We start from the raw sequence: 18,390 nt of genomic DNA, 5'->3' as shown, positions 1-18,390 counted from the left end.
GGAGCATCTGGAAAAGGAGACACAATGACAGGACCAGCGGTGGAGAGCGCTCCAGCACCAGTTCGGGTTACTCCAGGAGGAGGTAAACCAGGACAGGAAAGACCGGCAGAAGCAAGGGGGACCTGCATCTGTCATGCCTGGTCCGGTTCTAGTGCCAGTTCCAGCCTCTTTTCAACCCTCTAGTGGCTGGAAAGAAAGCCGATGAGGACATTGAGCATGACCTCACTACCTTTGAGAGGATTGCTCTAACATGTAATTGGCCAAGGGCAGAGTGGGCATTGCACCTGGTCCCCCTTTTAACAGGAAAGGCCCGAACAGCTTATGTGGCCATGGACTTACAGGACACTCAAATATATGACAAGATCAAAGAGGCAGTGTTACACAAATTTGAAATCCATGCTGAGACATACCATGAGAGATTCAGGGCTGCAAATGTGCTCACTGGAGAAACGCCCAAGGAGCTTCAAGCATGGCTTAAAGACTTGTATGAGAAATGGACGAACCCTAAGGTTCAGTCAAAGGAGGACATTGGAGAAACCATTATCCTGGAGCAGTTCATGCAGACACTGAGTCCTGACATGCGGGTTTGGATTACGGAGCATCAATCAACAACGTCTAAGGAAGCAGCGGAGTTGGCTGAGGCCTACATTGCAGCCCAACGGAGTTACACTGGGAATCGGTCCGAGAGGGATCTTCAGCCATGGTCAAATGTCCCAGGGTCTGGTAAGTCTGTGGGAGATTATAGTCGTGGTTTTAAGCACCCAGGAAAACCTCCTTTTAGACACCCTAGTCAGTCATTTAAAGGTAGGGTATGCAATCTTTTCCAGAAACATTTTTTGTTATACTGGTTGAAAGTCTCTTCACATCCTGATAGCACTCAATAATTTAAGTGGTCTAAATGTATATCTTTTGTGGAAGGAACAGGACTAAAAAAGGATCGACCAATAATTGCATTCGGTCCGAATGTAATGATAGGATGTCCTTCCTGTCTGTCAATCTATATTTGCATATGGCCACACAACTTGTTCGCGCAGACAATCACACGTCATCAGCATGGGAACCTTGACACTGTGCAGAGTGAGCGCGAGAATGGAAGGCGAGCCGCAGCTATTATTTTTTAAAACATAATAACCGTAAATAAGATGTTTACGTTCATTATTATTGTAATGTCTAACCTATGAATGTGGTAATCTGAAACTGTTGCAATCGATTCCACCCACACATCGCTCCTCCTGGCGCTGAGTGCTCTGTGCGCATGTGTGATAGAGGGGGCGTGGCTTAGGAGACGCCTCTGAAGCGAGGGTGGGCTCTATGCTTTCAATACAAGCTTGCTAACTGCTGGCTTCTCAGGATTGCATACCCTAGCTTTAAGTCTGAGAAGTCTAGCAGGGAAGCAGACCAGGTAGTTTGCTATGGATGTGGCCAGATCAGTCATATTAAACCTAAGTGTCCCTTGTGCTTTGTGCCTAGGGCTAGGGAGAACAGGAAGACTTAGGTAACGGTGAGGGAGAGAACAGTGGCTGTTAAAATCACAGGGAAAGTGTATGAAGACCTTATTGATACTGGTAGCTCTCAGACCCTAGTTAGAGCTGACTGTGTTGATCCATGTTGGTTGAGCGGGGATAAAAAAGTAAATGTTAGGTGCATTCATGGTGATGAAAGGGTTTACCCAGTGGTGGATATTAAAATGGAAGTGGCAGATCAAGCTTATGTCTTGTCTGCTGGCGTACTAAATGAAGCCCCCTATCTGGTTATTTTAGGACAAGATGTGCCCATTTTAGCTGAATTGCTGCAGGAGGGCAAGATGACAGAAGCGGAAGTACTGGTTGTGACAAGAGCACAGGCTATGAAAGACCTTGCAGATGCGCAGAAGATGTGGGATGTGTTGTCTTTATCTGCAGACGAAAAGCAGGGGCGAAAGATGAGAAGTCAGTGTCAAAAAGAGAAGTTTGAAGGCACTAAGCTGGTGGAGACAGTTCAGAACCCAGAGGTGCATGATGTCATGGACATGTTGCCTGGGGATATAGCCTCTTTGCTGAGGGAGGATGTGAGTTTGAAGTAATGTTTTGAGATGGCTGAGAGGGATTAGGACAGTGAGAAGGCTGAGAGGTTCATAATCAGAAAAGGGAAACTGTTTCACAAGGATGAGCTGGGGGAACTGTTGGTGGTACCCAAAGATCTGAGAGAGGAGGTCATGAGATTAGGGCATACCATACCTTGGGCGGGTCACTTGGATCATGCAAAGACGAGGGACAGAATCTCCATGCAATTCTTTTGGCCAGGCTGGTATAATGAGGTAGCTCAATTTTATAAATCCTGTCCAGAGTGTGACAAAGAATGTCAGAAAACTGGTGCAGTAAAGTGTGGGGACAGTGCTCCCCTTATTAGTTTACCTATTGTGGATGTGCCATTTGACAGGATTGCCATGGATGTGGTTGGGCCCTTGGAACGCAGTATTACAGGGAATCGCTACATATTGGTTGTCTGTGATTATGCAACCAGGTATCCAGAGGCATTTCCATTCAAAAAGGTAAAGTCTAGACAGGTTGCCAACATTCTGCTCCAGCTATTTTCCAGGGTAGGTGTACCAAAGGAGATCATAATAGACCAGGTAAGAAATTTTACTTCAAAATTAATGAAGCAGGTCTACCAACTCTTAGGGATTAAGGGAATTAAAACCACACAAATCACCTGCAGACTGATGGTCTGGCTGAATGTTTCAATCAAACTTTAAAGAACATGCTGCGAAAGTTTGTCTCTGAAACAGAATCCAACTGGGACCAGTGGCTCCCATACCTGCTGTTTGCATACCGAGAGGTCCCCCAAGCTCAAAAATGATTTTTTAGAGAAAACGTGAACATCATAATGCTTACGCGTTTCGACTTCCTCAGAGCACAATTATACATATACACAGTATGATTCACTGTCACATAACAACAATAACACAAGTAATAGTAATCACGTAACACATGCGCTGTAAAAGGTATAGATTCAGGTAGATTTAGCACAGCCGGGTTTATAGTGGCGCATTAACATCTGCTAGACAGAGACATTTCTCCTCTGACTGTCGCGTCTCGATTATACTTACAAGTACAGCAGATTGTTAATACAAAATAGTTATAATAATAGTAATAGTAATAATGCAACTGTTGAACCACTTCACCATCTTAATAAAAAGAAAATGATACTTTCTGCATGTGTTTGCATTGTTTTCCAATATATTAAAATGCAAACAAATGTTATTATTATTTTTATACAAATTATATCAGTCTAAATTAGCGGGGGTGGGGGGTGCTTGCAGATTGAGTTCAGCCCGGCGACGAGAGCGCGGCGCAACGTGTGCGCTTGCGCATTAAAGAATCTCTTGGTTGTGTTGGTTATTGTGTGTCAGTTCACTCTCCTCCATGTCTGTCTGTGTTTCTGATGCACATTTCTTGCCACATCCGACACGTGTGGAAGAACCAGGAAGAACGCAAAACGTCCTAATGTCGAAAAATACTGCCATAAAGATTGCGAATTGCGACACCACAATATAAACGATATAGCATAATATGAAACGATAGACATTTTTCTATCGTCATACGATATATATCGTCATATCGCACAGCCCTACCAGAGAGGCTAATCCAGGAACAACCAGGCAGCCTACATAGACAACGTGGTCATTTTCAGCGAGACATGGGAGGAACATCAGCAACATCTGAGCGAAGTGTTTACCAGAATCCATGCAGCAGGACTGGTCGTCAACGCAAGCAAGTGCTCGTTAGTGCAACCCGAGGTCCAGTATCTGAGCTATGTCATCAGAGGGGGAGTTATCAAGCCACAGTTGGACAAGGTGGAGGCCATTAGGGCAAAACAGAGACCCACCACAAAGAAACAAGTGAGGTCGTTTTTGGGACCGCCGTTTCATCCCTGAGTTTTCAACTAGGGCAGCTGCCCTTAGAGTTGACAAGAAAGACGAGTGCCAACCAAGTGAAATGGACTACAGAGTGTGAAACATCCTTCGCCTACCTGAAGGACGCCATGTGCCAAGAGCCGGTACTGCAGAGTCCCAACTTTGACCTCCCATTTACTGTGCAAACGGATGCCTCTGGAGAAGGACTTTGGGTGGTGCTGCTGCAGGGTGAAGGAGAGAACCGGAAACCAGTGGTCTACATCAGCAGGAAGCTGTTCCCTCATGAAATGAAGTACTCCACTGTTGAGCTAGAGTGGCTTGCAATTAAGTGGGATCTGGACACTTCAAAATATGATCTCCTAGGGAAACACTTTGCATTGGAGTCTGACCATTGAGCACTACAGTGGTTGCATAAGATGATGAACACTAACACCCGAATCACCCGGTGGCACCTGTCCATGCAACCTTTTAAATTCACAGTGAGGTACTGTGCCAGGAAGGACAATGTCATTGCCGACTTTTTGTCCCGCCTTTCAGACTGGGACAAATCTTAAGGAGGGGGGTGTGTGTTGATGCGTTTGTCCCGACCTCATCACGAACATTAGTGTTTTGAATGACAACAAGTGCACACTGATGGCGTTGCAATAAACCCACACTGTCACTTAATGTTAACGACATTGCCGCAGAATTGCGATTTAACTTTAATATAAACCACTCAAGATCCTTACCTTGGACAAATAGCACCCGCAGAGCTTCCATGTAAAGTTATATGGGTAAACACACCAGACATTCAATCTTGGTGAAAGACTGGAAAAGACACACTTTCTATGTGCTTATATGTATGCTTTGTGCTTTGTGAAAGTCTTTTAAGCTCCCTATCTTTTTGCAATGCCTTTTTCTTTTCTGGACTGTTTGGAAAAGGTAAACGCTATAGCGTTGCAACGGAGCTCATTGCTTCCGGGTTTGAGTTTCGCTGTGATCACTCCTAGGGAGTGACACCTAGTGGTTGCTTTCAGACAGTGTTCAAGACCATACATATAGAAGCAGGGGGCACCGAGTATAATTGCAATTTCTCCTTGCAGAGATGTATGACAATAGTTTGTTTGTTTCTTTTTCTTGTCATGTCATGCAGAAATGTTTTTTGGAATTACTAATATGGAACTAAAAGCTTATGCATAAGAATTAAGATTATAGAACATTTAGCCTTACCTGTATTTTTAGGAAAGTGGACCGGTCCAATCCGGGGAGGAGCTACAGGAAGGGGATAAAATAGGCCTTACCTCAACCTGTAGTCAGTTCAGTTTTTGAAGCCTGTGTAAGGTAGTGGCTGGTCTCAGCCAGTGCATTTAATAAGCAAAGCAAGCTTATGGTAGCGGTTCAACTGTCTCAATGGCGTAAGCCATGCGTTAGCTGTATTCTTTTTCTGTTTTTGTTTTTTTCGTGTATTTAAAGCCTAGTTTTACTAGCAAGTTTTTTATGTTTAGTTTTTGTTGTTTTTGTTTTGTGTGCAACGTTCCTGTTCCTGGGCTTCTCAGAAGTTATTGCACAGACCTGATTGACGTGGTGGACTCTTTGAATCAATAAACGTGACAACTTAATTGGTGACAAACTCTGCTCTCCTTGCCACTTATTCCACCATCCTTGGTCGCCGGGTCCATCTACTTTTTCATAAATGGTGGCAGCGGTGGGATCCAGTGGCTATAGAGTTCCCCTTTCTGTCAGAGTGTTCCCTTCCGTGTCAGTGACCCCAGTTGTTACATTGTTGGGTCTGAGATAAAAAGCCCAGGCAGAAGGCGATGCGCTCTCTGTTCCTAAAGCCGTGAGCCGGGCTTACAGTACGCTGCTCCTGTTAATGTTCACTATTCTTCACAGCTGCAGTCAGGAGTTATTAATATAAAACCTCCTTAACTCTACCCTCAACTGGTCATTTCTAAGGAGTGTTACAATATTTATATATATATATATAAAAGCAGTTGAAGTTAGCTGTGGGCAAGGCTAGTTTGATAGGACAAACAAAACTATGTGACGTTATGATTAAAATTTCATTTTGATGAGTTGAGTTTTGAAAAGCATACTGGCCCTCACTGTAAATACTTTTCAGGGAAGTAAAATGATCTAAGTATAAGTACACTGTATAGAGCTCCTGTTGGCTAATCTCATATCCCAAACCAGACCTACTTGTTAATATAGAATGCAAACATGCCAGCCTTTGTGCCAAACCACTTCTGACATCAGAAATAAACACTGTGCAAACACAGCTTAACTCACATTAATGGTTATTAATGGTAACGGTAATGAGTTTGAATTATATATTGTATGACAGATAGCTAGTTATATAGGTTATAAACCAAAAAAAGCCCAAGTGTTTCTTAAAGCAATTACCATGCACGGTGCGTTGCTCAGTTAAGAGAAACAATAAATAATGTAAATATAGAAAATAGTTTTTGCAAACTATAAACCCAGATGGCCAATGTTAACACAGAAATATGAGGACTGATTTAACATTACTGAAGAACATCATATTTTTATTAACTGAAGATTAAAACATTACAGTTCACATAATACTGTATGTGTAAAGTGAATCCGGCACATGAGCTAAGCTTAACACATTCATGTATATTAACCAGAAGGTTTAATTTGGAATAGTGTGAAAATGTGCCTATAACCTATAGAAATGTGCCTATAGAATGTAGCCAATATTTGATTAGCTATTTTGATTTTTGATTTTGCTACAACATATGCAAGCATTCTTGCTATTGCTATTACTATTGCTTAAATGCGAGCATCCAGAGCAAGAATGCGAGACGAGCTTTTCTCAGAGTACAACTGTGTAATCTTGTGAGCAGTGTGGTTCACAATGAATGTCTATCTGGTCAACATTGAATTTGCTGAGATTTCTACTCTGATGGAGTAAAGTGTTTACATTTACTGTACTTTACATTTTGGAAAGAGCTCTTTTACAGTTGTATACATTTGATTAAGACCATCTGCACCTAACCCAATTCGTGGATTTTCAATGAACTACCAAATTGACGGACGAACACTTTTGGCACAAACGGCGCTCCATACTATGGTATCTCCAGTGAAGATTGAAAAGGTAAGCCTTTTAATCGATATAGATAGACACACTCACACAAAGGTGATTTTTGAATGCGTATTGTATTCAGATTTGATTGTATTGCTCTTTAAATATGCAAGTATAGAGGCACTTTGTGTGTGCAGGTAACCTGCTGAGGTTCCGCAGGCCCACTGGAAACAAGGGTTTCTACAGTTGATTATTTTAATTTGAATGTGTGTGATTTGCTCTGTAGTAGCGTTTGCATTTAATTATTAAAATGTCTGTGATTCTACTGTGCCTACTTCAACTGCAAAAAGCAACGTTGTAGATATTGTCTTGGCTAGTATGATACACTGGACATGTCTTTGTCTCTTTTGTTGCATTTAGATTTAGTGGATCAGAACAATATGAGCACACCTCGGCCGGACTGGCAGCCCTTTGACAGATCCGTTTACTTTGTGTTCTAACTGGAGACAGACAAGTGAAAATGTGTTTTGAACGGAGATGAAAAATGAATCGATGTTGTCGTGCAAGGCAACTCAAGGGTGGCATATTGTCCTGAAAGAAGATTCTCTGTTCAGCTGAAATGATGACACGCAGCGTGCTCGATGTCCTCCAGCTCCAGGGGATTTCATCTTGCAAAGTACGAAACTAAAGTATTCAATTATAAGTTCGAAAGCGGCATTTGTTTAGTGTTGATCTAAGAAATAAGCGCTGCATCAGGAAAACCAATCAAGAAAAAGACCGAGCCAGGTAGGAGTCGAACCTACAGTCTTCTGATCCGTAGTCAGACGCGTTATCCATTGCGCCACTGGCCCTCGCCACGGCCTGCTCGCCTGTGTGCAACACATTGGCAGAAAGCATCATTTATTGTAAAACTTGAATGTTGTAAATGTCATGCTTAGAACTGAGACATAGATGTGCAGTTTCAGCACAGTGCTGTTCACATGCGCAGTGTATGTCCGTGCACATGTGTTGTGGCGCTAGGTGCGCAGTGCTGTGCTCAGCGCAGGGGAATTAGCTCAGATGGTAGAGCGCTCGCTTAGCATGCGAGAGGTAGCGGGATCGATGCCCGCATTCTCCAGGCTCTTTTAGCCTCACTCGGGTGTGTTTCACTAGGAGTACATGTACAGGCCTGCTAATGCTGAAGTGCTACCTTGTTGTGTGTCTTTCTCCATCCCATTGTGGACTGTGGCCGTATTTTATCCATTGAATAGCCTACATACTCAGTGAAGGACGTGGAAATGTGACCATTGTCAGTAGATAATGTCAGACGCTCATCAGAGTGGCCATAAGTGTACACTGTATATCTGGTCCCAGTGAGCAGCAGCGGGACACTGCCGGTAGTGTGTGGAGTGCAGAGCCGCGTCACAGGCCGGGCGTCCCTTCGATAGCTCAGTTGGTAGAGCGGAGGACTGTAGAGGCTCGTCAGGCATCCTTAGGTCGCTGGTTCGAATCCGGCTCGAAGGAGAAGCGTTTTTATTAACATCCTTCATGATTGACTTTATAACAGTCTTCTGAAACGGAGCGTTTCCGATGATGATGAGCAAGAGGATAAAACGAAAATGAACGCCTTTCAGCATGACAAATGTCCAGTCAACAATGGCAGGTACAATCTTCAAAGTGGCCATAGAGAAAGATGAATGAACGCATCTCCTAGGATTCTTTTAGTCATTTGTGTTTTATAGTTGGGATGGATAGTTAACTTATACATTCATTTCAACATGTATTTTGGCAGGGGACGTCCTACTGGAAATATGTTCGTCTGTGCAATACAGGAATACATATCAGGACAAGAAGGCTATTTAGCCAGCTAACACAAGGTGTTATAACAACGATTGCAGTAAAGTTGTACGTTGTTTGAGGCCAATGCAACAGTGTGACACCGTTGTGTGAACGACACAAATGGTAACTGGTCCTACAGAAACGGTGTGGTAATATTATTAAAAATTTTAAATCCACATTTTCGCATCGTTTCTCAAATAATATACATTACATTATATTCATGTTGGCACTGACTCTTCTCCATATAGCAGAGATGAAAGTATGGCATTAGAAAAGCAGTGATGTGGTCTTTAGGAATGGTTCAAATAATTCAAAGACAAACAGGATACTCTTTCATACAGACATTATGTAACTACACAGCAAATTCATATTGTTCTTGCCTGGGAGGCGAACTTCACTGCGAACTAGTGCCACGTATACCACACCATGTGCCATTTCTACCTTAAATGTATTACTTTTATTGTAGTATGCGTGTTAATATCAGTGATAGTTTGTCATCGTAGTAGTAGTTGTAGCAGTATAATTTAGGTTAGGAAGTTAGGTTAGGTTAGGAAGTTGTATATATCAGAAACTATGTAAGAAAGTAACTAGGTTTGTAGCTGTAGTATAATAGCAGTATCTGTTGTTAATCATCATCATCATCATCATCATAATACAATGCATACCCAAAAGGCATGATGCTGTTTTAACATAAATCATAACACATTGATAATATGCAAATAGAGCCAATAAGGAAAAGACAACTTGTGATAAAATGAACAATAAATGTCATAGGGCACCATGGGCCTAATATGAGGCTGTGAGATGATCATCCCGCAATAAATGAATAAAAATGCATGCCTCAGAAACCCAGCAGATGGCACAATGATATAACTGCATAGAGTCAAATAGTAAAGGTTATCTTTCTGTACTGCTACAACTCCAACAGCACTTCTGTCAAATTATCCTAAAAGTTATCTGGCTAACTCGGTTAGCAGCTGTGAGGAACGGGTCCGGGTGTGTTTCTTTCTTAGAATTGCGTTGATGTTGGTAAATGGATAGCTAGTAGTTTTGAGGTCGTTAATCAGGACAGGCAACAATTGGATGGGTTTTATCAATTGAATGTTATTTTTACAATCAGATGGGTTTTAAGTTGTATATTATTTTTACAATAATTCACTATATATGTATATATATATACACTCAGCAAAAAATAAACATCCTCTCACTTTCAACTGCTTTTATTTTCAGCAAACATAACATGTGTAAATATTTGTATGAACATATAAACTGAACAAGTTTCACAGACATGTGGAATAATATGTCCCTGAACAAAGGGGTGGGGGGTCAAAATCAAAAGTAACATCTGGTGTGGCCACCAGCTGCATTAAGTACTGCAGTGCATCTTCTCCTCATGGACTGTACCCGATTTGCCAGTTCTTGCTGTGAGATGTTACCCCACTCTTCCTCCAAGGCACTTGCAAGTTCCCAGACATTTCTGGGGGGAATGGCCCTAGCCCTCACCCTCCGATCCAACAGGTCCCAGACGTGCTCAATGGGATTGAGATCCGGGCTCTTCGCTGGCCATGGCAGAACACTGACATTCCTGTCTTGCAGGAAATCACGTCCAGTGAAGGTGGGTTTGTGCCCGTAGGCGACGTTGTTGCCGGTGATGTCTGGTAAGGACCTGCCTTACAACAGGCCTACAAGCCCTCAGTCCAGCCTCTCTCAGCCTCTCTCAGACAGTCTGAGCACTGATGGAGGGATTGTGCGTTCCTGGTGTGTAACTCGGGCAGTTGTTGTTGCCATCCTGTAGCTGTCCCGCTGGTGTGATATTCGGATGTACCGATCCTGTGCAGGTGCTGTTACAGGTGGTCTGCCACTGCGAGGACGATTAGCTGTCCTCCCTGTCTCCCTTAGTGCTGTCTTAGGCGTCTCACAGTACGGATATTGCAATTTATTGCCCTGGCCACATCTGCAGTCCTCATGCCTCCTTGCAGCATGCCTAAGGCACATTCACGCAGATGAGCAGGGACCCTGGGCATCTTTCTTTTGGTGTTTTTCAGAGTCAGTAGAAAGGTCTCTTTAGTGTCTGAAGTTTTTATAACTGTGACCTTAATTGCCTACCGTCTGTAAGCTGTTAATGACTGTTCCACAGGTGCGTGTTCATTAATTGTTTATGGTTCATTGAACAAGCATGGAAAACATTGTTTAAACCCTTTACAATAAAGATCTGTACAGTTATTTGGATTTTTACAAAATTATCTTTAAAATACAGTGTCCTGAAAATGACACACTTTCTATGTGCTTATACGTGCGCTTTGTGCTTTGTGAAAGTCTTTTTAGCTTGCTGTCTTTTTGCAATGCCTTTTTGTTTTCTGCACTGTTTGGAAAAGGTAAACGCTATAGGGTTGCAGCGGATCTCATTGCTTCCTGGTTTGAGTTTCGCTGTGCTCGCTCCTAGGGCCCAGGAGCGACACCTAGTGGTTGCTTTCAGACAGTGTTCAGGACCATACATGCAGAAGCAGGGGGCACCGAGTGTAATGGCAATTTCTCCTTAATGCAGCCATTCGTATAGAGATGTATGACAATAGTTTGTTTGTTTCTTTTTCTTGTCATGTCATGCAGAAATGTTTTTTTGGAATTACTAATATGGAACTAAAAGCATAAGAATTAAGGTATTTTTAGGAAAGTGGACCGGTCCAATCAGGGGAGGTGCTACAGGAAGGGGATAAAATAGGCCTTACCTCAACCTGTAGTCAGTTCTGTTTTTGAAGCCTGTGTAAGGTAGTGACAGCTCTCAGCCAGTGCATTAAATAAACAAAGCAAGCTTATGGTAGCGGTTCAACTGTCTCAATGGTGTAAGCCATGAGTTAGCTGTATGCTTTTTCAGCTTTTTTGTTTTTTTTGGTTTATTTAAAGTCTAGTTGTACTGTTGTAAGTTTTTTATGTTTAGTTCTTGTTGTTTTTGTTTTGTGTGCAACATTCCTGTTCCTGGGCTTCTCATCCAGAAGTTATTGCACAGACCTGATTGCTGAGGTGGACTCTTTGAAGTAATAAACGTGACAACTTTATTGGTGACAAACTCTACTCTCCTTGCCACTTATTCCACCATCCTTGGTCGCCGGGTCCGTCTACTTTTTCACAAATGGTGGCAACGGTGGGATCCAGTGGCTATAGAATGTGATAAGACAGGGGAAAATGCCACCAAATCGTGTATGGGATGAGAGAGTCGTGGAGGATGAAGAGCAGCAGTCTGAGCAAGGAGCAGAAGGACCCAGGGCAGCGGAGGCTCAGTCTTCAGTCCAGAGCACTGCAGAGTTGGTGGACTTGCAGAAGAACTTCATGTGGCTCCAGCATGCAAGAGAGGAGCATCTGGAAAAGGAGACACAACGACAGGACCAGCGGTGGAGAGCGCTCCAGCACCAGTTCGGGTTACTCCAGGAGGAGGTAAACCAGGACAGGAAAGACCGGCAGAAGCAAGGGGGACCTGCATCTGTCATGCCTGGTCCGGTTCTAGTGCCAGTTCCAGCCTCTTTTCAACCCTCTAGTGGCTGGAAAGAAAGCCGATGAGGACATTGAGCATGACCTCACTACCTTTGAGAGGATTGCTCTAACATGTAATTGGCCAAGGGCAGAGTGGGCATTGCACCTGGTCCCCCTTTTAACAGGAAAGGCCCGAACAGCTTATGTGGCCATGGACTTACAGGACACTCAAATATATGACAAGATCAAAGAGGCAGTGTTACACAAATTTGAAATCCATGCTGAGACATACCATGAGAGATTCAGGGCTGCAAATGTGCTCACTGGAGAAACGCCCAAGGAGCTTCAAGCATGGCTTAAAGACTTGTATGAGAAATGGACGAACCCTAAGGTTCAGTCAAAGGAGGACATTGGAGAAACCATTATCCTGGAGCAGTTCATGCAGACACTGAGTCCTGACATGCGGGTTTGGATTACGGAGCATCAATCAACAACGTCTAAGGAAGCAGCGGAGTTGGCTGAGGCCTACATTGCAGCCCAACGGAGTTACACTGGGAATCGGTCCGAGAGGGATCTTCAGCCATGGTCAAATGTCCCAGGGTCTGGTAAGTCTGTGGGAGATTATAGTCGTGGTTTTAAGCACCCAGGAAAACCTCCTTTTAGACACCCTAGTCAGTCATTTAAAGGTAGGGTATGCAATCTTTTCCAGAAACATTTTTTGTTATACTGGTTGAAAGTCTCTTCACATCCTGATAGCAATCAATAATTTAAGTGGTCTAAATGTATATCTTTTGTGGAAGGAACAGGACTAAAAAAGGATCGACCAATAATTGCATTCGGTCCGAATGTAATGATAGGATGTCCTTCCTGTCTGTCAATCTATATTTGCATACCGCCACACAACTTGTTCGCGCAGACAATCACACGTCATCAGCATGGGAACCTTGACACTGTGCAGAGTGAGCGCGAGAATGGAAGGCGAGCCGCAGCTATTATTTTTTAAAACATAATAACCGTAAATAAGATGTTTACGTTCATTATTATTGTAATGTCTAACCTATGAATGTGGTAATCTGAAACTGTTGCAATCGATTCCACCCACACATCGCTCCTCCTGGCGCTGAGTGCTCTGTGCGCATGTGTGATAGAGGGGGCGTGGCTTAGGAGACGCCTCTGAAGCGAGGGTGGGCTCTATGCTTTCAATACAAGCTTGCTAACTGCTGGCTTCTCAGGATTGCATACCCTAGCTTTAAGTCTGAGAAGTCTAGCAGGGAAGCAGACCAGGTAGTTTGCTATGGATGTGGCCAGATCAGTCATATTAAACCTAAGTGTCCCTTGTGCTTTGTGCCTAGGGCTAGGGAGAACAGGAAGACTTAGGTAACGGTGAGGGAGAGAACAGTGGCTGTTAAAATCACAGGGAAAGTGTATGAAGACCTTATTGATTCTGGTAGCTCTCAGACCCTAGTTAGAGCTGACTGTGTTGATCCATGTTGGTTGAGCGGGGATAAAAAAGTAAATGTTAGGTGCATTCATGGTGATGAAAGGGTTTACCCAGTGGTGGATATTAAAATGGAAGTGGCAGATCAAGCTTATGTCTTGTCTGCTGGCGTACTAAATGAAGCCCCCTATCTGGTTATTTTAGGACAAGATGTGCCCATTTTAGCTGAATTGCTGCAGGAGGGCAAGATGACAGAAGCGGAAGTACTGGTTGTGACAAGAGCACAGGCTATGAAAGACCTTGCAGATGCGCAGAAGATGTGGGATGTGTTGTCTTTATCTGCAGACGAAAAGCAGGGGCGAAAGATGAGAAGTCAGTGTCAAAAAGAGAAGTTTGAAGGCACTAAGCTGGTGGAGACAGTTCAGAACCCAGAGGTGCATGATGTCATGGACATGTTGCCTGGGGATATAGCCTCTTTGCTGAGGGAGGATGTGAGTTTGAAGTAATGTTTTGAGATGGCTGAGAGGGATTAGGACAGTGAGAAGGCTGAGAGGTTCATAATCAGAAAAGGGAAACTGTTTCACAAGGATGAGCTGGGGGAACTGTTGGTGGTACCCAAAGATCTGAGAGAGGAGGTCATGAGATTAGGGCATACCATACCTTGGGCGGGTCACTTGGATCATGCAAAGACGAGGGACAGAATCTCCATGCAATTCTTTTGGCCAGGCTGGTATAATGAGGTAGCTCAATTTTATAAATCCTGTCCAGAGTGTGACAAAGAATGTCAGAAAACTGGTGCAGTAAAGTGTGGGGACAGTGCTCCCCTTATTAGTTTACCTATTGTGGATGTGCCATTTGACAGGATTGCCATGGATGTGGTTGGGCCCTTGGAACGCAGTATTACAGGGAATCGCTACATATTGGTTGTCTGTGATTATGCAACCAGGTATCCAGAGGCATTTCCATTCAAAAAGGTAAAGTCTAGACAGGTTGCCAACATTCTGCTCCAGCTATTTTCCAGGGTAGGTGTACCAAAGGAGATCATAATAGACCAGGTAAGAAATTTTACTTCAAAATTAATGAAGCAGGTCTACCAACTCTTAGGGATTAAGGGAATTAAAACCACACAAATCACCTGCAGACTGATGGTCTGGCTGAATGTTTCAATCAAACTTTAAAGAACATGCTGCGAAAGTTTGTCTCTGAAACAGAATCCAACTGGGACCAGTGGCTCCCATACCTGCTGTTTGCATACTGAGAGGTCCCCCAAGCTTCAACTGGATTCTCGCCTTTCGAGCTCTTGTATGGTCGTCCCATGCGAGGTCCCCTTGCGGTGCTGACAGAAGCCTGGGAGGGGGAGCAGAGAGAACCAAAAATGAACATTCTTTCCTACGTCAACCGGATGAGGCAGAAGTTGGACGAACTAACCAAGTTGGTTCGGGACAACGTGACCAATTCCCAACACCAGCAGAAAACTTGGTACAACGCATCCTCCCGTAGACGTGCATTCATGCCAGGACTGCAGGTGCTGCTGTTGCTGCCCACTTCGGACAGAAGCCTACTTGCTAAATGGCAGGGCCCCTACGAGATCATGAGTAGAAAGGAGCCAGTGAATTTCGAACTCCTGCTGCCAGACAGGAGAAAGAAAAGGCAGGTCTACCACGTTAATCTGCTGAAAGAATGGATTCCGAGAAGGGGGTCCGGCTCTATACAGCTGTTTGCTCGTCAGGTGCAGGAGGAAGAGGAGTTCTAGGAGCAGTACTTTCCCACCGCAGAAGGAGCATCAACATGGCCCTGCATGGAACATTTGACTGTACAGCAGCAAAGCACTCTGAAACAACTCATACCAGAGGGTAGGTCTGGGCGATATGACTTAAAAATAATATCTCAATATTTTTAGAAGTTTGGGTGATACACGATATATATCTCAATATGTCTTGTTTTTAAATGCGGGGTGCCTTATCCCAGGGATTTTATATAGAACAATTATCCGTATTATATTAGGATGGTACAGCAGCTCCCGTCTAAAAACAGTCCATATGCACCGATGTCTCAAAAATGATTTTTTAGAGAAAAAGTGAACATCATAATGCTTACGCGTTTCGACTTCCTCAGAGCACAATTATACATATACACAGTATGATTCACTGTCACATAACAACAATAACACAAGTAATAGTAATCACGTAACACATGCGCTGTAAAAGGTATAGATTCAGGTAGATTTAGCACAGCCGGGTTTATAGTGGCGCATTAACATCTGCTAGACAGAGACATTTCTCCTCTGACTGTCGCGTCTCGATTATACTTACAAGTACAGCAGATTGTTAATACAAAATAGTTATAATAATAGTAATAGTAATAATGCAACTGTTGAACCACTTCACCATCTTAATAAAAAGAAAATGATACTTTCTGCATGTGTTTGCATTGTTTTCCAATATATTAAAATGCAAACAAACGTTATTATTATTTTTATACAAATTATATCAGTCTAAATTAGCGGGGGTGGGGGGTGCTTGCAGATTGAGTTCAGCCCGGCGATGAGAGCGCGGCGCAACGTGTGCGCTTGTGCATTAAAGAATCTCTTGGTTGTGTTGGTTATTGTGTGTCAGTTCACTCTCCTCCATGTCTGTCTGTGTTTCTGATGCACATTTCTTGCCACATCCGACACGTGTGGAAGAACCGGGAAGAACGCAAAACGTCCTAATGTCGAAAAATACTGCCATAAAGATTGCGAATTGCGACACCACAATATAAACGATATAGCATAATATGAAACGATAGACATTTTTCTATCGTCATATGATATATATCGTCATATCGCACAGCCCTACCAGAGGGGCTATTCCAGGAACAACCAGGCAGCCTACATAGACAACGTGGTCATTTTCAGCGAGACATGGGAGGAACATCAGCAACATCTGAGCGAAGTGTTTACCAGAATCCATGCAGCAGGACTGGTCGTCAACGCAAGCAAGTGCTCGTTAGTGCAACCCGAGGTCCAGTATCTGAGCTATGTCATCAGAGGGGGAGTTATCAAGCCACAGTTGGACAAGGTGGAGGCCATTAGGGCAAAACAGAGACCCACCACAAAGAAACAAGTGAGGTCGTTTTTGGGACCGCCGTTTCATCCCTGAGTTTTCAACTAGGGCAGCTGCCCTTAGAGTTGACACAAAAGATGAGTGCCAACCAAGTGAAATGGACTACAGAGTGTGAAACATCCTTCGCCTACCTGAAGGACGCCATGTGCCAAGAGCCGGTACTGCAGAGTCCCAACTTTGACCTCCCATTTACTGTGCAAACGGATGCCTCTAGAGAAGGACTTTGGGTGGTGCTGCTGCAGGGTGAAGGAGAGAACCGGAAACCAGTGGTCTACATCAGCAGGAAGCTGTTCCCTCATGAAATGAAGTACTCCACTGTTGAGCTAGAGTGGCTTGCAATTAAGTGGGATCTGGACACTTCAAAATATTATCTCCTAGGGAAACACTTTGCATTGGAGTCTGACCATTGAGCACTACAGTGGTTGCATAAGATGATGAACACTAACACCCGAATCACCCGGTGGCACCTGTCCATGCAACCTTTTAAATTCACAGTGAGGTACTGTGCCAGGAAGGACAATGTCATTGCCGACTTTTTGTCCCGCCTTTCAGACTGGGACAAATCTTAAGGAGGGGGGTGTGTGTTGATGCGTTTGTCCCGACCTCATCACGAACATTAGTGTTTTGAATGACAACAAGTGCACACTGATGGCGTTGCAATAAATCCACACTGTCACTTAATGTTAACGACATTGCCGCAGAATTGCGATTTAACTTTAATATAAACCACTCAAGATCCTTACCTTGGACAAATAGCACCCGCAGAGCTTCCATGTAAAGTTATATGGGTAAACACACCAGACATTCAATCTTGGTGAAAGACTGGAAAAGACACACTTTCTATGTGCTTATATGTATGCTTTGTGCTTTGTGAAAGTCTTTTAAGCTCCCTATCTTTTTGCAATGCCTTTTTCTTTTCTGGACTGTTTGGAAAAGGTAAACGCTATAGGGTTGCAACGGAGCTCATTGCTTCCGGGTTTGAGTTTCGCTGTGATCACTCCTAGGGAGTGACACCTAGTGGTTGCTTTCAGACAGTGTTCAAGACCATACATATAGAAGCAGGGAGCACCGAGTATAATTGCAATTTCTCCCTGCAGAGATGTATGACAATAGTTTGTTTGTTTCTTTTTCTTGTCATGTCATGCAGAAATGTTTTTTTGGAATTACTAATATGGAACTAAAAGCTTATGCATAAGAATTAAGGTTATAGAACATTTAGCCTTACCTGTATTTTTAGGAAAGTGGACCGGTCCAATCCGGGGAGGAGCTACAGGAAGGGGATAAAATAGGCCTTACCTCAACCTGTAGTCAGTTCAGTTTTTGAAGCCTGTGTAAGGTAGTGGTTGGTCTCAGCCAGTGCATTTAATAAGCAAAGCAAGCTTATGGTAACGGTTCAACTGTCTCAATGGCGTAAGCCATGAGTTAGCTGTATTCTTTTTCTGTTTTTGTTTTTGTTGGTGTATTTAAAGCCTAGTTTTACTGGCAAGTTTTTTATGTTTAGTTTTTGTTGTTTTTGTTTTGTGTGCAACGTTCCTGTTCCTGGGCTTCTCAGAAGTTATTGCACAGACCTGATTGATGAGGTGGACTCTTTGAATCAATAAACATGACAACTTAATTGGTGACAAACTCTGCTCTCCTTGCCACT

General features: G+C 43.4%; 3 non-coding genes across 3 annotated transcripts; 2 read left to right on the top strand and 1 right to left on the bottom strand.

The window, feature by feature from the left end:
* Positions 1-7,698: 7,698 nt before the first annotated feature.
* Positions 7,699-7,771, bottom strand: trnar-acg (transfer RNA arginine (anticodon ACG)). Its single transcript has one exon. It is a non-coding gene; the product is annotated as a tRNA-Arg (tRNA).
* A 193-nt stretch (positions 7,772-7,964) lies between these two features.
* On the top strand, positions 7,965-8,037 carry trnaa-agc (transfer RNA alanine (anticodon AGC)). Its single transcript has one exon. It is a non-coding gene; the product is annotated as a tRNA-Ala (tRNA).
* A 300-nt stretch (positions 8,038-8,337) lies between these two features.
* Positions 8,338-8,423, top strand: trnay-gua (transfer RNA tyrosine (anticodon GUA)). The gene is given in 2 exon segments: positions 8,338-8,374; positions 8,388-8,423. It is a non-coding gene; the product is annotated as a tRNA-Tyr (tRNA).
* Positions 8,424-18,390: the final 9,967 nt, after the last annotated feature.

Source organism: Amia ocellicauda, chromosome 2, assembly GCF_036373705.1.
Source record: "Amia ocellicauda isolate fAmiCal2 chromosome 2, fAmiCal2.hap1, whole genome shotgun sequence".
Taxonomy (NCBI): domain Eukaryota; kingdom Metazoa; phylum Chordata; class Actinopteri; order Amiiformes; family Amiidae; genus Amia; species Amia ocellicauda.
The sequence above is the reverse complement of the archived record's forward strand: the minus strand, read 5'-3'. Positions and strand labels throughout refer to the sequence as shown.